This window comes from Diabrotica virgifera, chromosome 7, assembly GCF_917563875.1.
Source record: "Diabrotica virgifera virgifera chromosome 7, PGI_DIABVI_V3a".
Classification (NCBI taxonomy): Eukaryota; Metazoa; Arthropoda; class Insecta; order Coleoptera; family Chrysomelidae; genus Diabrotica; species Diabrotica virgifera.
In genome coordinates, this window is record NC_065449.1 from 236,977,379 (window position 1) to 237,000,591 (window position 23,213).

The following is a 23,213-nucleotide window of genomic DNA, read 5'->3' on the forward strand; positions in this document are numbered from 1 at the left end:
TTTTAATGATATACATAGTTATAAACAAATGAAGATCAAAAAACGGTAAATTTTCGCTTTTTTCGTCTATTACCAAAAAGTTAAGGATTTTAAACAAATTTGAGAGTAAGAAACTCATAAATCGTATAAAAAACTTTAATATGGCGTTCGCTGAATATGTCTATCCTTATTGGTTGCTTAGAAAATTGCAAAATAAATCATAAATTTTGAGTTTTTGTAAATATTTCATAACTTATGTAAAAATTAACTTAGAACATTCTTATTACACGCAATGCTGAGACTTCTTGTGCTTAAATTTTAAAAGTTTGTGCTGTTTAAAAGTTATTTAATTTGTTTATCCCAAAAAAAGTTTTTTTTGTAACACTATAAGCCAGAAAATGATGAAGTTACAGTAATACTTTGGATAGTTTATGAAAGAAGAAGATTTACACTATTAATTTAATTTAAAAAAATGACAAAAAATAATTCTAAATATTGCAAAATTATTTTGCAAGAACATGTGAATTAAAAAAAGGGGAGGCTAAGTTCGTCCCTACTTGTCCTAGGACAATTATTGTTCTTTCTAAAGGCTATAGCGGGATAAGATGGTCAAAAATGCCCCCGCACCGATCAGCCCCGCTACTTATTTTTTCGATAAAGGATATAAAATTATGCCCTCATGCAAATTTTTAGCTTCCCAAAGGTCCTAGAACCTCTTAAATCGAGAAAAGAAGAATTTTTAGGTTTTATTTTTTTGTGAGCGCAATTTTAACTTAAAAAATCTGAAAAAATTCGAGATGATGTATATTTTGAATACAAAACAGCCTGATTTTTTTCAGATTTTTGTAATAAAAAAATTTTAGGTTATGTAAATATAATTTGGCCAACTTTTAAATAGTATTTTTTTGTGTATCTTTTGTCGTTCTTTTGAATGGCAGAGGCAGAATTTTTAATATCTGAGCGGAAAGACCGAAAAAATTGAAAAAACCGTTTTTTGCTGTCTCGAGATGCATCTCGGGACAGCCAATTTTAGGATTTAGGATCCTGACTACAACAACTTAAAACAACACTAAAAGTGTGAATTTTGTCATAAAATTTGGTATGTGGGTTTATAATAATATTTGGAACAGCTTTTCCAAATAACTTTTTTCGATATCTCTAACGCGAAGCAAATCGAATCGCATATCGAAAATTCACCCTGTTCGTGGATTCGCAGTAGACCGCGTTTAAAATTTAAATTTCAGTTGACCATTTTAAAAATTGTGAACCATTAACTTGTATGACTGTGCCAAATTTCAAATCTGTATATATTTTGATTGCCGAAATATAGGGGTGTCTTCATCTTAAATGCGACACACTGTATATTATCAATTTGATAATTTATTGCAACTAATATAGACGTATTTTTTATACCTAGATTCAAAAAATATACATTCCAAATATACCCTATTCCACGAACATACGCCTGTTTTGGATTACTTCGACAACGAATATTTTACTGTGCAAAATAAGAAGAACGAAAGTAAATTGCAAATTACATTGTTGTTTATTGGAGTAATTATTAGCGCCATTTACTTTCGTACTTCTTATGTTGCACAGTAAAATATTCGTTGTCGAAGTAATCCAAAACAGGCGTATGTTCGTGGAATGGCCCATACTGACTAATTCACTAATTTTATCATAAAAAGTCAAATTGATTGCATTGAAAATTGAACCAATTAATGCGTATTAATATAATATTATTATAATAATTATAATATACAGTGAGTTTTATGGGTTACAATTATAATCAAAATATTTTTTATTTTATTTAAAAAAGGCAATCAATGCTTAATATTTGCTATTTCTTATTATTCTTAAACATAACATTTACAAATGGGAATCTTATTTCCTTTTGGTTTTCAATTGAAAGTTTTTATTAACATTTAACTATTAGGAGTTATTAGGAACAACTCTATTTAAGTTTGATGAAGCTTTTCTGATATTATTGATTATGTTATTCAATTTTTTATGTGGAATTTAATACGAAAAACCCATACATTCATGTCCAAACAAATGAGACTGACCTTTTCCTGGTGAACTGAAAATGTCCTCACACAAGACCCTTTCCTGCTATCCTTGGCTGCGATCAAACCTCGTCCTGGCTTCCAGTGATGTTCTCCTTTGAAAAACTAGCTCGAATAGCTCTCGTTCCTGCTTTTGTCGTGATGCTGTGTTCTACCTTTTTCGAAACTGCTATCAGCTACCGGGACACTCTGGGCTCAAGGAGGTTCTTTTACTCTCGACCTGGCCTACTTCTCGTTCCACGATAGATACTCCACACTCACGGAACTACACCGGCTTTCTCACTCCTCGAACACTACCGTCTACTACTCGACTTCACTTCTCGACAGCTCAAAACATTCTGATCTCACTTTGTCATCCATTCCCCTACTTTCTAAATATCCCTTCCAGATTCACAAATCAATCTTCCACCACCAACTCTCATTCGTAATATTCCTCAAAACCAATTTTTAATCTTTCTAAATATGCTTAATGGATTTCAAAAGAAAATATTTAATTCCCATTCTAAAATACTTTCTAACTATTTACAAATTTTAATGACCTATTCTCTCTTTCAAATGAGTCTTATTTAGCATAGGCTAATGATCGAAACCTTCCGCGAAAAACGATAATGAACTATCATCTATTTCACTGAGTTTTATTTAGCATAGGCTAATGATCGACCTTCCGAGAAGAACGATAATGGTACGCGTCATTCACTTTGTTTATCTAAGCACATTGTTCCGAGTTTCGTACGCTTATTCTAATCACTTCTTAAAATTAAATATAACAATTTGTTGTATACAGGTTGTTCTAAATTTATATGCCCGAGGTTGAGAAAATTAAAAATATTTTATATTAAAGTGAATTTTGTTTATAATTATCAAATTTTAATTTTTATATCAAATAGAAATATAACAGTATAGAAACCCTCAATTATCTCGGAAACATCTTGCTTAATTTTTATAGGTTTTGGTGGGTAGAGGTTTTCTAATGCAGCCGATATTATAGTGATAATTACATTGTTGTCAGATCTTCCGTTTTTCTGGAAATCTAATGAATTTTCTTATTTTTTTTGCGTTTTGAAGTCCTTAGGAAATACTGATTATTTTTCATGTTATATTCTCTATACCTAAATGCCACAGTTTCGGAGTTATTGCTACATGTATTTAAAAAAAAAATTAAACAAATTATAAATATCAATTTTTTCGGCCCGTGTAGTTACATTCTTTGGATCATTGGGAAGAAAAAATGTTTTTGTAATTTTTCTCTAAAGGTTTTCGAGATCCAAATAATTTAATTGAAAAAAATCGAATAATGACGATTTTCAAGGTTCAAAAACACAAATAAAAAATATTATTTTTGAAACTGCTTAGTAGCCAAATTCAAGCTAAGCCCTTCTTCTAGGGGTTCGCTATAAAAATTTTTGTCCCGTTTTATTCTAAAACATTGCCTTTTATTAATTGTTAGTGAAGCGCATATGAGAGGACGGGCGATCGGGGTACATTAACAACTAAAAAACAATATTTTAGAATGAAACAAGCTTAAATTACTTATTGGTAACTTATAAAATAAGTCTTGAACTTGAATTTGTGTAGACAGTTTTCAGTTTTAAATTGTTTATAACTCGAACTCGTTTAACTTTAGAGAAACATTACAACAGAACTTTTCTTGTTCCCAATAGTCCAAAGAACGTAAAATAATGTCTACCCGGGCCGAAAAAATTGATTTTTATAATTTGTTTAAATTTTTTTTTAATAAATGTAGCAATAACTCCGAAATTATGATTTTTAGATATAGGGAATATAACATGAAAAATAATTAATATTTCTTAAGGACTTAAAAAAGCAAAAAGTAGAAAGGGTATTCCAATTGAAGTAAAAAAAATAGATTTTTAGAAAAACGGAAGATCTGACAACAATGTAATTATCACTATAATATCGGCCGCATTAGAAAGCCCCCATCCACCAAAATTTATAAAAATTGTGCTAACCGTTTCCGATATATTTGAGGGTTTCCGTACATAAACCTCACTCTGTATATTATATTATTACACATTAATTGGTTCAATACTTCAATGCAATCAATTTGAACTTTTTATGATAAAATTAGTGAATTAGATATTATTACACATTAATTGGTTCAATACTTCAATGCAATCAATTTGAACTTTTTATGATAAAATTAGTGAATTAGTCAGTATTTTGAATGTATATTTTGAATCTAGGTATAAAAAATACGACTATATCAGTTGCAATAAATTTATCAAATTGATAATATACAGTGTATCGCATTTAAAATAAAGACACCCCTAATATTTCGGCTATCAAACTATATTCAGATTTGAAATTTGACACAGTCATACAGGTTGATGGTTAACAATTTTTAAAATAGTCAACTGAAATTTAAATTTTAAACGCGGTCTACTGCGAATCCACAAACAGAGTGAATTTTTGATATGCGATTCGATTTGCTTCGCGTTAGAGATATCGAAAAAAAAAAAATTTGGAAAAGCTGTTCTAAATATTATTATAAGCCCACATACCAAATTTTATGACAAATTCACACTTTTAGTGTTGTTTTAAGTTGTTGTAGTCAGGATCCTAAATCCTAAAATTGGCTGTCCCGAGATGCATCTCGAGACAGCAAAAAACGGTTTTTTCAATTTTTTCGTTCTTTCCGCTCAGATATTAAAAATTCTGCCTCTGCCATTCAAAAGAACGACAAAAGATACACAAAAAAATACTATTTAAAAGTTGGCCAAATTATATTTACATAACCTAAAAAATTTTTGAAAATTTCGAAAATTTTTCCTGGGCTCATTTTTTAAGACAAAAATCTGAAAAAAATCAGGCTGTTTTGTATTCAAAATATACATCATCTCTAATTTTTTCAGATTTTTAAGTTAAAATTGCGCTCACAAAAAAATAAAACCTAAAAATTCTTCTTTTCTCGATTTAAGAGGATCTAGGACCTTTGGGAAGCTAAAAATTTGCATGAGGGCATAATTTTATATCCTTTATCGAAAAAATAAGTAGCGGGGCTGATCGGTGCGGAGGCATTTTTGACCATCTTATCCCGCTATAGCCTTTGTATGAAAATTCAGTCTTTACAAATATGAAAAAATAAGTTTTCTACGGGTAACGGGTAAAGCGTTATTCTATGGTTGATTTTTTAACCAAGAGGAGTAAACTAAAAAGACAGATTCATACCCAAGAAAGTTACTAGAAAAGTCACCAAATTATAATCCATACATATTATATTATACTAACACATCGCTAAAGAGTTCTAAAAATAAGTGTTTTTATATAAAAGTAGACAAAAATCTCAAAAATTAAAGGAATAATGCAGAAAACACAAAAAATCGCCGACATACTTAATTAACCTATAAATGACCGAAGTGTCAAAATTTGATAAATGTCATTAGCGTCAAAATTGAATAAAAGTGGAGTAAACTTGCCTGCGGTTGGACCAATTAGAAACAAGCATTACGACGCGGTAAATTTGAATCAGTCCTCTTGGTTAAAAAACAAACAATAATTATTTATAAGTAAGCAAAAAATCGACATGTTTTTGCAAAATAATTTTACACTGTTTAAAATTACTTTTTGTCATTTTTTTTAATTAAGTTAATAGTATAAGGGCCGGTTGTTCGAACGCTAATCAACAATGATCATTATCAAATAATTAATTACTGTCAATGTCAATTGTTAAAACATAATTAATTACAATTCTGAGACTATAATCAATTAATATAACAATAATTATTAACATAATTAATAATAAATCTCATAATTGTAATTAATTATGTTTTCAGCAACCCAAACAAAGTTGACATTGACAGTTTTGGTGACAGTAATTAAATATTTAATAATGATCATTGTTGATTAGCGTTCGAACAACCGGCCCTAAATGTTCTTATTTCATAAACTGTCCGACGTGTTACTGTAACCTCATAATTTTCTGACTTACAGCAGTGTTGCAAAAAAAATGAATTTGGGATAAACAAATCAAATAACTTTTAAACTATTTGACCAATTGCTTTGAAATTTAAAATATAATTTAAGCACAAGAAAAGAACTCTCAGCATTCGGTGTAATATGAAGGTTCTAACTTAATTTTTACATGTATATAAAATCTTAAAATTTATGACTTATTTTGCAATTCTCTAAGCAACAAATAATGATAGACACATTCAGCGAACGCCATATTGAAGCTTGCTATATGATTTATAAGATTCTTATTCTCAAATTTGTTTAGAATGCTTTACTTTTTAGTAATAGACGAAAAAAGCAAAAATTTACTGTTCTTTGATCTTCATTTGTTTATAACTATGTATATCATCAAAATCGGCTGCAGGAAACATATAGGTTATTAATATAGATGTCCATCCTACTCAACAAATTTGGTTGCGGCCTGGAGGGGGATGTGTCACGAGAAAAATCTTATTTCTCTGGACTACCATGTTAATATACAAAATCTGTAAGCCATAGGCCATACAAAAAGTATAAAATTGATTTAAATTTGCCTATATATAGATAGATACATATAAGTATAACAACTAAATAATTGACCAGTTTTATCTGTTTAATTTGAATAGTATTATTTGTAGATACTTTTTAAAAGAAGCAAATATATCATTGTTTTCTAAAATCATAAATATGTGTGAATATTAGTTAATATTCTAAAAATCCGATCGAAATGGAACTACTTACGTAGGCAGAACCTATATCGAGAAAGAACGATAAATTTTACAGTATTCTTATATGGCGTGTAGAAAAAAATACAAAACTGCTACAGTTTCTTATTTTGAGTGGTTGTTGACCAGCAGTAACAAGTAACAGCCAAGGCTGTCCGTAGGTTTTTCGACCTGCGAAAAAAACCACCATTATAAGTTACTTCTTGCACGAAAGAGACTTAATGAAGTATTTTACACTTACGCGTTATTAGGAGATCCGGCTATTTGTATTTAATTTGAAATTTAAAGGTCGTTGGAATACAATTCGTGTTGATTGGATTTAATCATTAGTTATTATTTATTTAGATACGGGTGGTACTAAATATAATTTACAGTGATCCTGCTTACTATTATGTCTGGTCAAATAATGAGGTGGAATAAATTAAATGTAGAGTTAAAAAATCCACGAGGAAAATAAACTTCCTCTAGCTGGCTGTATACCATAAATCACAAAAATACCAAGTTTCTTGTAAAAGGTATATATTAAAATACCCTAAATAAGGGTCACAATACAAAACGTTTTCGGATTATGGAATCCATCATCAGTGTTTAAAAGCCCTAAAATTAAGTATAACCTAATTAATTGAGAGAAAAGTTAAAAATTGACAGAGGTTTAAAAAACAAGAGGCCATACTTACAAAAATTGCATGCCTGAGCCACCAAAATGTATTGGGTAACAACCCTTTAAATGTAAATGGTACAGTTGTTTTACATATTTATATAAAAATCATCTGATGTCAAAGATATATCTGGATGTTACCCAGGGCAACACAGGACTCTCCCCACGTGGTTGGAATTTTTTTGGAGAAAACCTCACATATTGGATTTCAATGGCCAACTGACAACTGAATTCAAAATCAACCCAAAATGACATTAAGAACTGTCAATGCAACCTAGTTGTATTATTACTTCAGCCACAACGTTTAAAGATTATTTTGAATGTTTAAGATAAAAACAGTATCGAATTTACATACACACATCAAAATAATCTAGGGGACAAAAATAAAATGCGAGATTACAGAAGGATTCCAAATAATTTATTTCAAGTATTAAAAAAAAGTTTTAAACAAGTGTCCCGAATATAACATAAACAATTTTTTTCCCAAAATTAAGGCAATTTTTCTTAAAAAAATAAAGATAGAACTCCCTAAGTCAAAAATGCTAACAGAAAAAATAAGAAACTCTAATTTGTTGCCCCTCAACTTTCAACAAAATAGTCTTTATGTTAAGCTAGTATAGTGCATGACCTCCACGATTGTTGATTACTGCAATACATCTGCTAGGCTAACTCATGGTCAGATGGTCAGTGTCTTTCTGAGGTATTCTGCTCTACTCCAGCGAAAGGCCTTCAAACAGTTTCTGTCTTGTATTGAACACAATATTTTGTTGTAAAATGCATCTGCCTAATATTTTCCATACATGATCAATTGGGCTTAAATCTGGCGATTGTGCAGGCCATGATAAAACCTCAATTCATTATCTTCGAGGAATGTTTTCAAGACCCTGGCAGTATGCGGACGCGAATTGTGGTGCACTAATTGAAACTGGAGACAAGATTGTTGTGCATAGGGTACAACAATAGGTTCAAGAATAATAACCAGCTACTCTGTTGCATTTAGAATGCGTTCCAGACAAACGAGATTGGTTCTTCTAACAAGAGAGATGCCACCCATACTATTTTACTGCCGCCTTGCTGTCTATGAACCTCCTGTACGGCGACTAATCATTCAGCATTGCCAGATTGTCTCCAAAGTCTTGTCTGTCTCAAAGTAGAGGCCCACTTACGTCTAACCCAATTTGCGTGTTCTTGAACACACTGAAGTCGATGAGCGCGATGTCCTCTGGATAACACAGGCACTCTCACAGGTCTAAGAGCATCTAAATCTACTTCATACAGCTTATTTCTAATAGTTTGGCAACTTAAAATCACTTGAGGGGGTCTTTTGCAGCCCCATTTGTAATTGTGATGCAGTTATAGTAAGATCTCGCAAAGCCTGCAACCTAAGAAAACGGTCATCAATCTGGTTGGGTATCCTTGTATGGCCTGTATGACGTTCAGTAACGTCACCAGTTTCATGGAACCTTAACCACAAGCAATGAATGACATTATTGTTCGCGTGGAGGACCTCATCAACGTCTTTTTGACTTCTGCCAAGTCTAAGCATCCCGATGGCACGCCACTGCATTTCGCAATTTAAATTATGTCCCTTCAATATTGGCAATTGCAAAACTAAATAAAAATTCATATAGACATCGAAAATCAAGTACCAATAGAGAAATATGGCTTCTTATCATGTAGACAAAAACGCATACTGAAGTTATGTTTTATTTTCTATAGCCATTCTTGTCAGCATTATCGTCCAAATTGGTACAATAATCGAAAAAAACAACAAAAAATATTAAAATCATAATTTATTTTGGTATTTGCAGCTAACATTGATTTAAAGCTGTTAATATAGGTATCCCCTAGATTATTTTAATGTGTGTATATTAAAATTAAAGATGTTCGAAAAAAATATGAAAAATTTTTCTTTGAAATAATATAAATCAGAAAATAATGAAGTTACAGTAATACTTTGGATAGTTTATGAAAGAAGAAGATTTACACTATTACCTTAATTAAAAAAAATGACAAAAAAAATTATTATAAATATTGCAACATTATTTTACAAGAACATGTGAATTAAAAAGGGGGGGCTAACTTCGTCCCTAATTGTCCTAGGACAATTGTTTTTCTTTCTAAATGTGTGTAAAAATTCAGTCTTTCTAAATATGAAAAAATAATTTTTCTACAGGTAACGGTTAAAAAGTAACCAAAAAATCGACAGGTTTTTGCACAATAATTTTACACTGTTTAAAATTACTTTGTGTCATTTTTTTTAAGTTAATAGTATAAATGTTCTTTCATAAACTGTACGAAGTATTATTGTAACCTCATAATTTTCTGACTTATAGTGTTGCAAAAAAATTAATTTGGGAAAAACAAATTAAATAAATTTTAAACTATTTGACCAATTGCTTTGAAATTTAAAATATAATTTAAGCTCAGAAAGTATCAGCATTCCGTGTAACAAGAAGGTTCTAACTTAATTTTTTCATAAGTTATGAGCATTTATGAAAACTCAAAATTTATGATTTATTTTGCAATTTTCTAAGCAACCAATAAGAATAGACATATTCAGGGAACGCCATATTGAAGTTTTTTATATGATTTATGAATTTCTTATTCTCAAATTTATTTAGAATGCTTCACTTTTTAGTAGTTGACGAAAAAAGCGAAAATTTACCGTTGTTTGATCTTCATTTGTTTATAACTATATATAGGTATCATCGAAATCGGCTGCAGGAAACATATAAGGTATTATTATAGATGTCCATAGTCCATACTACTCAAAAATTTGGTTTCGGTCTGGAGGGGGATGTGTCACGAGAAAAATCTTATTTCTCTGCACTAATATTTTTTATCTATCAAAGTCACTAAGAAATACTGAATATTTTTTATGTAATGATCTCTATACCTAAATGCCATGGTTTTTGATTTATTGCTACATTTAGATGAATAAACTTTTTTAGTTTGAATAATCTTCAATCAATTTATATCCTTAGTAATATCATAATCAGGTCTAATAAAAGTTTAACGAAACCGCTGCAGTAAAGGATTTATCCAAATCATAGGGCAGAAAATTTTTAGCTGCTGAAAACACATTCACGTTAGAGTTAGAGGTATGTCAATATTTGAGCAGTAGAAAAATTGGCAATTTTAGAAAACCAGTAAAGGCTATTACACAAAGCTTCAGTTCATTCATTGAAGTTTACTTCAATGCAAGGCAAGTGATTTTTAAAAATTCAAGATATATTTTGCAACATCCCTGACTGCTTAATTCTTCTTATCTCTGAGGTAATCCTATCCTTTAATTCCTGAATATTGACAGGTTTCTTTATAAACACTTTTTGTGGCCCCCAGGAAATAGTCTAGTCTAAAGGATATGTAAATTATATCATTTATATTTTATATTTAATGTAGGTTGGTCCTTACCATTGCGGTCGTAAATTTGTCTGTACTTCTCTCCAACAAGAAGGAAAAGAGAAAAAGTGTGCAAAAGAAAATACCAATAAAAGTTATAATATAGTAGTCGTTTATTAAAAAAAATAAAAAGATTAAAAATGAATTGAAATGATTTTGGTAAATTTAAGTCTTTCGCCAGATTGTTCGAAGAAAAAAATAAACAGTTTATTATGAGTACCTGGTGACCTGGACTGAATTGATGATTAGAGCTACATGGATTTTGTTTAGCTCAACTGGAACTGTTGTTGCTTAACACTTTTCACTTAACACTTTACAATTGTTTGAATTAAAGTACTATTTCACAACATTTTATAGTATGAGAATAGAATTACAAAGTTTTGTTTTATTAGCAAAAAAAAGTAACTGCTAATGGTTGATTATTATAGAACATTCCACATTGGAACGATGTAGGCACTGTTCATTTGAACATAGTAAAAATTTTGTTAAAAAAATAAGTTTTTTTTATCATATTATGAAGCTGAAGAAACTCGTTCCGCGAACTTGTATTTATTTCTTCTTAAGAACAACATAACGAAACTATTCTTTTTAATACACTAGATAACTAGACACAAAACATACTCTCTTGGTATTAACTATACCCAACGTTTGTTTTCTAACTAAGAAAACATACTGAAACGAGAATCACTACATCTCATAACTCACAAAACCAAAAACCGTCTCCTAGACCAAATCGGTCTGTGACTGTACACCTTCATCGCTAGATGTTGACTTCCTTTTCGTGCCAATTTCTGAGCCGGTTCCTTCCTCAAAAAAAAAAGAATTCACCTCCCATTCTAACAAACATCAGATAGTTTTATCCAATAAAAAACCAGAGCATCTTTCTAAGACCATCCCACTAGGAGTTGTAAACCAATCAGGAATACTTACTTTCTGTAAACAAGACTTTCGGATCTCGCCAATGAACTGCTGGCTCAGCTGCAACGGTCAACTCTGAGAACCCAACTACTTAAGAATTTTATCAACACTAAAGACGTTGTTTATGTCGACATTCAGTTCGTAACATAAACATTTCCCAGTCTTTATGTCGCAGAAAGTCATTAAATTCTTTTGATACTAGCCGAAACACACACAAAGTATTAATTCAAGTATTTGGACGGCAAACGAAAATTATAATATCATCACATAATATCATGGGATATATACAAAAAAGATTTCGCAGTATAACACTGTATCTAATTCATTCGTCACTACAGGACCGGACTAGATATACATACGAACGGACTAGATATAAACGAACATACTAGATATCATAAAAACTATTGAGAACATCTACCAAAACAACAGAATTGAAGTCAGAATAGATGGACAACTTACAGAACCTATAGATATAGGCAGCGGAATAAGACAGCGAGACTCATTGAGTCCTATACTTTTAAATTTAATCATGGATGAAACCATTAAAAACGTCAACAAAGGAAGAGGTTATAGAATGGGAAACAAAGAAGTAAAAATACTCTGCTACGCAGACGACAAAACATTGATAGCCCAAGATGAAGATAGTCTGCAAAAATTAGTCCACAGATTTAACATAAGAGCAAAAGAATTCAATATGACAATTTCATCTCAGAAAACCAAAACAATAGTAATCAGTAAAGAACCAATCAGATGCAAAATAGAAATTGATGGTATCGGTATTGAACAAGTAATGGAAGTAAAATACCTTGGAATTATATTGTCAAGTTACGGAGACCTAGACAAAGAAGTGAGAAATCAAGTACAAAAAGCAAATAGATTGGCAGGATGCCTTACCAACACTATATGGCGAAACCTACTTATTAACACTGAGATGAAGTCAAGAATTTATAAAGCCAGTGTAAGACCAATAATGACATATGCATCAGAAACAAGACCCGATACAGCCACAACACAAAGACTACTGGAAACGGCAGAGATGAGAATACTGAGAAGAATTACAGGAAATACACTGAGAGATCGAAAGAGGAGCGAAGATATTAGAAGACAATGTAACGTACTTACAGTGTATAAACGAATGGACACTAAATAGAAAAAAAGAATGGAACAACCACATAACCAGAATGGGGGAGACACGTGTGGTCAAAATAGCACGAGATAAATCACCAATCGGTAGAAGAAGTATCGGCCGACCGAGCAAAAGATGGAGTGACAACCTTCCATAGAGGTATCAGTCTGCCAATGAACAATCAGAATTTCTTACAAAGAGGAAGAAGAAGAAGAAGACTTATTTATTGGTCTTACATATCTACAAACTATGAAGAATAATAATCTTTTTACCAAAATAAATGTTTATTTCTCCAACAATCTATATTTCCTTTGTCTGTTTAAAATTAGTTTACTAATTAACATTCCAATTTGATATTTACAAAAGACAAAAATACAATTCTCCCAACAAAGATAAACGTGTATCGCTTTCTTCTAACAGAACTACAAAAGACAAATTAGACATGTCAAGAGGTCAACACGGCAAGGTCTTCTTAATGCATTTCAATTACTTGGAAACGAGGTTAGACGATTGGGCGGACAACAACGTTTTGCATATGTCTAACTATGACATCATTTATCATACAACATAGTTTACAAGAATAAATACCTGAGTGAGAGACAGACAATCGTTTAAAGTTAAAGTAATTCCCTGAAATTGAGAATGATTAAGCGATCTAGTAGTTTGTGAAAACCTGTGGGAAGGTTAAAAGTATTTCACCGTTTACTATGACAAAAATCAAGCCCCAAAAAGGAATTTTATGTTTGTATGGTTTTAAGATTAGATGTAAAAATAACTCTTTTTACGTATTATATACAAGATGATGAAGTGATATCAGATATTTTGTTTAAAAATCGATTAGTCAATCTATATTTGGACTGGTACAAAAACAGCAAATATAGAAGAATTATTATTCACAAAACACAAAAAATGGTTTGTTGAGCTTGTAATATAAGATCGTTGATAAAAAAATATCAAGCTATTGACAGTAATGACATTTTTGAAAACAGAAAACAGAAAAAAATGTTTATTTGATAAATAAGCATTGTTTTTCGCTTAAATTCAATGTTCAAACCAGCTCCCGCCAACCACCTGCCTCTGGGAAGTTTGAACATTTGAACATATACATTTTTTTTTGTTTTTCGACAACAGTAAAATGTATTTTAAATTAAATATATTACATAAGTACATTCCTTTTTTTTGGAAATTATTTTAATTTAAAAAATTTTTGTTGGACACTGTGTATAAACAATTATGCTAATATTTATATTACTGAATACAGAATTGAATACACTTTCAATTGAGCTATAACACGACTCCTAGTCTCATTTAAAAAAATCATCGATTACGTCATCACATCCATATGGACGACGTCATTCGTATGAAATATATGCCGTATGAAATATCGTAATTTAAAAATAAAAATCTACCTGTTTCGGGATTTTTGATTTCTTTGAAGTTATAAAAATCGCATTGCATTGAAGTAAACGGACATTATGAGAATCTCTGTACAAGCCTTTACTGGTTTTCTAAAATTGCCAATTTTTCTACTACTCAAATATTGACATACCTCTAACTCTAACGTGAATTTGTTTTCAGCAGCTAAATATTTTCTTCCCTATGATTTGGATAAACCCTTTACTGCAGCAGTTTCGTTAAACTTTTATTAAACCTGATTATGATATTACTAAGGATATAAATTGATTGAAGATTATTCAAACTAAAGGAGTCTATTCATCTAAATGTAGCAATAACTCAAAAATTATGGCATTTAGGTATAGAGAACATTACATGAAAAATATTCAGTATTCCTTAGTGACTTTAAAAGACAAGAATAAAAATCCGCTAAACGCCGTAAAAATGAGTGGCGCATACAATATTCCAGCTACAAAAGATCTGATATAAATATTACGTAGCGCGAAAATGTATTTTCATTTTGATGCAAAACAAAATTCTAGTTTTATTTTAAAAGATTTTTTCATAATATTTGGCCAATTTGAAGTAAACCGCGCCACAAAAGGGTAACTTTGATAAAGTTTGAATTTTGAAACTCTTTTGTGGCGCGTTTACTTCAAATTTAGCAAATATTACGAAAAAATCTTTTAAAATAAAACTAGAATTTTGTTTTGCATCAAAATGAAAATACATTTTCGCGCCACGTAATATTCAAAGCAGATCTTTTGTAGCTGGAATATTGTATGCGCCACCCATTTTTACGGCGTTTAGCGGTTTTTTTATTCTTTTATCAGGAGTTTTTCAAAGTTATTTATAAATGAAATGTATAAAGTTGAATGCAATGTTTCTCGATTACACGTTAAGCTTTATAAATGGTCGCCTTTGTCGCATTATCTCCCAAATGATCTATTGTCCATGGAATGTACACTAGATTTTTTTTTCTATTCGAAATAGATTGAAAAAAATATTGGGATGGCCGGTCAATGAACTTGGATTGCCCGTTGTCAGATCAAATTAGCGTCGTAACCACTACATAAACATAGAAAAAATGTAAACCATTTAGGGAATAATCGTTAATTGGATTATAATTTGTAGCTTAATAACTTCTAAACGGCTTAACCGATTTTGTTCACTAAACATGAGTTTGAAACGTATTGACAAGTAGTATCTTATATATCTAAGGTCAAGTATGATAACTGAAGCTATTACAGGAATTATTGTGCTTGAAAAACCATTTTTCCCACAAGTAATAGATTTGATCATACTTATGAAGCCTAGAACTTAAAAATTTGAATTTTCCCGGATATAAGGTATACACCGTTAGATTCGTCTAGAGTCCTTCTACAAACGCTCAGTTGTTGGCGTAATTCGTAGGTTGAAATTTTGAGTAATTGTCGAAAAACCAAAATTTTCAAAGTTTAGTTTTTCAGTTTTTCGGCTATACTGAGCCGTGTGTATGTTTGATCCTGACAGCTTAAACACCATTTGAAAGCTTAACTCAACGCTATTGATTTGTTGTATTTACTGTTCTCCTGTATCTTCTTGAACCGAAGATATATACCGCCAAAAATATGCCGTTTTGTACCTACCAAGTCCTATAGCTGGCTTAAGGGTAGTCAAAACTCACAAACTACACCGATTCTGAATCGGCCCTCACCCCCTCTTCAAACACAGAAAAAAAATCAGATCGGTTTAACTTTTCCACACACATACATACATATCCACAAACATTTTCCTTTTTTAAACAAAAATTGACTCATATTTCTGAGCTCGGTAACTTTTGAACGGTATAACCGATTTTGAAAATTAGACATGTGTTGGAAAGGTAATGATCGCTTCTATTAGAAGCCGTAAAGGTCTGAGTTAAATTTTCGACGTTTTTAGGCATTTTGGGGACGGGAACGAAAAACAGACCCTAAATTGGAAGGGCCGTAAAATCCACACCCTTGGACCAAAATGGATACTTGACATATGAGTGTGTGAGTCTTTTCCTAAACTTTAAGATGGGAGTTGGCCCAATTTTCATTTCAGTCAGATTTAGAAAATCGAAAATTTCGTGTATATATAGTGTCGCATGTAGGGGGTGTAGGTGTGCGCCACTGGCGAGAACTGCCGTTCTCTGGTAATAAAAAATATAGAGGGTGTTCTATTTTAAATAAGAAAGTTCATTAGATTTCCAGAACAACGCAAGATCTGACAAAAATTGTAATACTACCAAAATATCGGCCGCTAAGCAAGACCTTTACAGACCAAAATTTTTAAAAATTGTACAAGATATTTCCGAGATAATTGAGGCGTTTCATGTGAAATGATAAACTACCCCAGACAATTGAAATATCATCGGAAAATAATATTTCAATCATCCATGATTGTTATCGTTCACCCTAGCCTAGCTCCGTCTCCCAAGTTGTGTGTTTGTCTTGTCCTAATCAAAACTATGAACTATGAAGATCTGGATTGGAAGCAAACAAATCAATAGGTACTTCAACAAATCATGTTTATTGTTCAATGAGGATATAGTAAAATATGACTTATTAAATACAATAACCTATATATTCAAATTCTTGCCAAAAACTAACAATTTATGGATTATACTTATGGCTTTCGGTATTGGTTCGATGGCAACTCCTTGATGTCGAATGGTACTGCTGTTTATGCAACTGGCTATGGGGTTGCAGGTGTTCAGGGCCATCAGACCTACAGGTGTTAGTTGGTTGCAGTCTAGATGAGATTCATTGTTGCAATCTACATAGATGATTTCGTCTTCGTTGTTGTATCGGCGGCGATTGAGGATACTTGAAGATCCCGGAGGGAGAAAAGTGGTTTTATTCCCAAAAACTAGAAGATATAATGCGTAAAGTGACAATCAAGAAGTTAAAAGCCAAAATGCTCCTTCTGCCATTCTCAAAGAAATAATCAGAAAGAGTAGTAGATGGCAAGAATAAATTAAATGGAATGATTATTAATTATTGCTAGTTAAAATTACTTAATTTCTACTTGCATAATAATAGGTGAAAAAAAAATATTGAAACCAAGCACATGGTTGGAGATTTGGAGGTTAGACAGCTACTCAAAAAATCATTGTAAAAACTGTGAATCTAATGTACAACCATGAATACAAGAAAATACAATATTTAATTTCTTACCCCAAGAGAAAAAGGTGATCTGATGAATAAAAATGTTTTATTTTCAAGCTCCTTTGGCTTTTATAAATTAATTTCCCACCACCCTAACTAAATTGTGTCACCGAAATAATTATATGCAGAAAATAATTATTAATGAAATTGGTTTGCCTTATGATATGATGGTTATGATATTATGGTATGATGGTTTGCCTTAAATAGGCAGAACGTTTATATTTCCTTCAGAGTTGTGACTGCATAAACTTCACTGATGATGTATAAGGATGCTGAAATAGCTATATGGAGATGGTGCTTCAACTCTGAATTAAATTAAACAAAACCTGCCTTGATCTTTTTTATGTTTTTCATTTTTACTCAGTTTTGAGTATTTAGAAACTGTCTTTCGGTTATTTTCCTAGACGAAGAGAAAGTAAATGCGTGGCCTAAGTGTCCTCTATTTGCTTTCTCCTATTTTCGTCGTCTCTGTGATTATATATTGTAAAATCCGGAGATACGGGATGCAGCCAGAAAGGAGTTTATTAACGAAAAGTCTTAGATTTAAAATATTGTTTACTATATTTTTATTTCAATTATTCTAATTGTTTAAAAGGTAGTAAACTTTGTATCTGGGGCTTTTCGTTGTTTTCCTCGTAATACGAGAGATGTCGCTTAATTGCGTCTCAAAAGGTGGGTTCATTGCATTGCGATGGTTTGCCTTAAATAGACAGAATGTTTATATTTCCTTCAGAGTTGTGACTGCATAAACTTCACTGATGATGCATAAGGATGCTGAAATAGCTATATGGAGATGGTGGTCCAACTCTGAATCAAATATAAACAAAACCTGCCTTGATCTTTTTTATCTTTATTAATGAAATATTAAAGAAAATAAAATAAAATAATTATTTAAATATATAATAGCAAAGATGTGACGTTTGAAAGGTTACACATATTTATTAAAATATGTAACTCTGTATAATAATTAAAATATACATACATACTATTGAAAGTAACCCAGTTCAAATAGATAATTAGGTAAATTTCATCGTGTTACATAAAATAAATCCAAATTGACATATAATAAAAAAACGTGTAACTACAAAAAGCACATTAGTATCGTTTATTTGTCATTCGAATAGGAACAATGTTTAATTTACCAGAAACTAATTTTTACTAAATTTCAACAAATTGCCTGCCGCAAAATCTACAATGTTTCTCGCGCACATTACATTTCCACATATTGTGTAAATTCGTTAAACACTTCAAATTGATTTGAATTAAAATAAATTAAGTAAGTACTAGTTTTGTATTAGTATTACGTAACACGCGAGTACTTATCTCAATTGATTTGTCAATCAAAAATGAAGGTTAGTAATTTGTAAAGTAGAGTAGGTATTGCAACTAAATTGCAGCAAGAAAAAGCACTAACATGCTAAACCTATAGGATATTACATGCAGTTCTTCATTAGTCTTCATTAGGTAATAGCATTTATAAAACATCATAGGTTAATTAAGTAAATAATTAACTAATTAACAACGAACATATAACTAGAAATAAAGACACATAATATGTTGTAATTAGTTAAAGCATTCGATGTTTTTTAAATTCTAAGTCGCTATAGTTCTATGTGTTTTCTTTCTGTCTAGTTCATCCTTTCTGTCAATAGAGGATTTTACGAACACTACATTATAATATAATAAGTTAAAAGACTGAAAAAGAAAAAAGACTCGATTACCGATGAAATACTTAAGTTAACTAGTAGTTCTACCAAAATTTTGTTTCCGAATCCAACAAATTTTTAAAATCTTATTTCTAGATCTTATTTCAATAAACGGTCATATTTTGAATAATACAGCGGAGGTCTAATGTTTACATACAATAGTTTATTGACCTTAAACTTTTCGATATCCACAGGGAAGCGTTTTTTGTTTAACTCGGAAGCACTGGTATGTAGTTTCTTTTAGCATTCAAATAATACAATCAAACAACTAAAAACACAGCCTACACCGAGAGAAAAAAATTCTTGACATAAAGAAACTTTATTAATATTTAAGAAAGATCGACTTGGCATATTGCCTAAGAAATATATCTTTGTATGTAAGATATAATTTTCTAAAATATTTCAAATAAATTCTACTACAGCCAAAGAAATATATCTTAAACATGATTGAACTATCACTTTCTGGCAAACTTCAAATCCATTTATCAGAAAGAAATTACACTTGATGTTAATTAATTTTATTAGTCATAAAAATATATTTTCTACACATTAGAAAACTATTCTTTCTGAGCAATAATATTTCTTAGTAAGGAATATTATTATTTTACTATTAATAATTAATTTATTTAATGTTAAGAAATATATTTCGCAGAGATAAACGTATATTTAGAGTAAAGTTAATATTTCTTGAAAATAAAGTGATATTACATACGGCGAAATAAATCATTGTGTTAAGGTAAAATCATTATTTATTAATAAAACAAGATATAAAACGTTATTATTACATACAAATATTTTCTCCACTCTTAAACCACTGACTTCTACACAACAATAAAGGGATGGAGAGGCAAATCCAACTTCCTCAAATTTTCCTTCTTTTGTTAATAGCACTTTGTATATCAGCAATTCACTAAAACAAAAATCATTATGTAGAAAGAGTAAACTTACTTTAATAAAAAAAATTTATAAAGATATAGATATTGATTTTGACAAATTTAGAAAATACAAAAAAAAAACAAATACACGGCCCCACCTAAGAACTATTAATACTAATAATAATCAATCATATTTAGTTCAAACATGGCATTATTCAACCTATACATCTTTTTTATTTTTTTTCTTTTTGTTAATGAAATATTAATTATTTATCTGTATAATATTAAGTCACACAATAAACATTGTTTAGCTAAAACAAGAGGGAAAATACAACCAATGTAAAACATTGAAGCAGACATAATAATATGTAATTTTCTTAATTTTTATAATCTAAAAGAGACAGCATACCTAATCATTAAGACATTTTATTACGGGAAAGTATTATTAGTTTACATCTAAGTCATTTAATACATATTAACTAATTCACGGTTTTCGGCAATAACATTTCTTAACCATAAACATATATTTCTTTTAGACTAACTGATTTCTTTATCTCAAATAAATTAACAGAAAAAATCCTCAGCGTTGCACCCGCCATGTTTGATATAGCGTTGTATTGTATATTTTTATAGAAGACGATACATTCAAGAAACCTATTATGACTGATGCATAAGTATAAACATTTTTAAAAAGGTACTTACATGTATGAAGTTCTACCATTTCTGGAAGGCCCCGCAGTTGGTTAATAACTCCTTTCTTAATATTGTTCTGAAGCTATATATTATATCATTCTGTCCCAGCTTTAAATTGTGGCATATTTCCCAGTTGGAATAATAAGCTCCTTTATTTCAGAGTCGTCCATCATTATATCTAAAAAGCATATAAAGATACTATTATGTTTCTATTTTAACCATTCGGATACGCAACAATATTATTATTACATCTTAAATTACTCAATTTACTTTTATTTAATACCTATATATGTACGTACCTTCAAAATATCTGTTAATTTTTAAAGTACACCAATAAATCCAACATCCATCTATATTAACATGAACATATCACGCCATCTTGACAAACACTGACGACTAAATCATAAATAGTTAATCTGCGCAATTCTTTTGTGGAAGAAAATCTCTTTGCAAGTAACATTTCGGTATTAATGACAAAGTTTTTATTTTATAACCACAGTTACTACAGAGGGTATTTCTGAAGAATTATTTCTTGTGGTTTAAAATATTTATTTAATTGCAAGAAAATTTCTTGTTCACAAATATAAATATGGATTAACTTTGTAACACTATATTTCTTATACTGCAAAATATTTGTAGTTTTCAATTTAAGAAATAAAAACTTTAGGATAAAAAAATTAAATGTAACCATTAATGCATTTCTTAGTATTGAAGAAATTATCTGTAAGAAATTATTGAGGTGTGTTTAAAAAACTCGTTTCTTTATATGTGAACCGGTATGTTTAAATTAATAGGATATGTTAACTTTTAAGAAATATTGCTCAAAGAAATCGGTGTTTTAGGAGAAAAGAAATTGTTCTCTCGGTGTAGATTTCTAGTGAATTATTACTTACGCAGCTCAAGGAATCTATCACGATACAATATAATTTACAACAATAAAACAGATAAGTAGTATTAATCTGTCTCTCTGAATCTTTAGAGTAAGAAGGGTGAGTCAATTCCCGCAGCACTTAGGTCACAATTATTGTCACATTGCGCATCATCCCAGGAAGTTGTCTTCCTTAGGTCATTTTCCATTCTGCCATATCCAGGAAGGTGGACAAATCACCATGGGGCATCACTCTTATGTCGGCAGGTGTAGGCCAGGTCTCGCCGGTCGCCGAACGCACACTCTCATATTGACGACAACTTCGGACATTCAAATACGACATGATCTACAATTTTGTGGTTTGGTTCACTTTGCCTGCATAGAGGTGTGTCTACTAGCCTCAGTGTGTGGAAGTGTTTGCTAATTTGACAATAGCCAGTTTTTCTGGTCATTTCCAAGTGCTTTTCTGATGCTGACTTCCCAAGGTCCCTTAGTGTTACCTTGGCAAGTCTACATTTTGGCCCTTCTTCCCATCTTTTCAAGGTTTGCGTGTGGGAGCAACATTTGGCAATTTCCGCGATTATTTTAGTTGACCAGTATGACCAGCCAAACAGATCATCAGGCCCTAAGAGTCTTAGGCCAGCTGCCTTTCTCGCTAGCTGATCAGCAATGCGATTTCCTTTAATTCCGTTGTGCCCTTTAACCCATCTCAGGATGATTTTGTTACCATCCAAAGTTAAAGCTAGTGACTAACGTCACTCCATTACTAATCCTAATGTGACACATTCAGGGTCAGTAGCGCTTGTCTGCTGTCTGTGCAGATTATCATGGTTTTACCGGCTTTACCTTTTCAGGTTACTTCTTTTGCGGCTATGGAGATACCAGCCAGGTCAGTCTGGACTATACCCCACTTTATACTAAGGTTCAGTGATCTGGAGTATATCATAACTTCCTGAGCCTTCCTCCTGAACATGTACTAGGAGAATCGTATCATTGTCATCAGCGCCACTTCTTTGATATAATATATGTCTATAGAGGGGTGATGCCAATGAGCAATTTCATTACAGCAGTTGGTGTTGTTTTCATGACACCTGTTGTTTCATGGTTTAGTGTTTAGTTTGTTGATCGCTGTTGCCTGTAGCACTTTTGGTTCCCAAGCAATTAATAGCTCCATAAATTAGCATTAATGTAATGGTAGGGGAGCCCAAGCGGGGATTTTTGCAGTTTCTCGAGCGCGTCAGATAATCATATGGGGAGAAACCTGGTACCCTGCAGATGTACTTCTACCATATATTGGCTTTTAACACAGGGAAGTTCGTTAAAGGGGGCCCGAAAAAAAAATCTATCCTTAAGTTAAATATGTACATGCAAAAGAGTGTATATTTCAAAAATCTGACGATTTGAGCCGGGGGTAAGGAAATAGGTGAGTCCCAAAGTTTCGCAAGAAAAACCGAATATTTCGCGAAATGAATGACAGATCGAAAAACTAAAAAATATGTGCTGAATATTTTTTCAAAATCTATCGAATGATACTAAACACGGCTTCCCACGGAGTGGGGTGGGGGGTAAATTTAATATTTTAAATACGAATCCCGCGATATTTCGCGAAATGAACATCAGATCGATAAAACTGTAAAATACACTTATTTAATATTTTTGAAAAATCTATCGA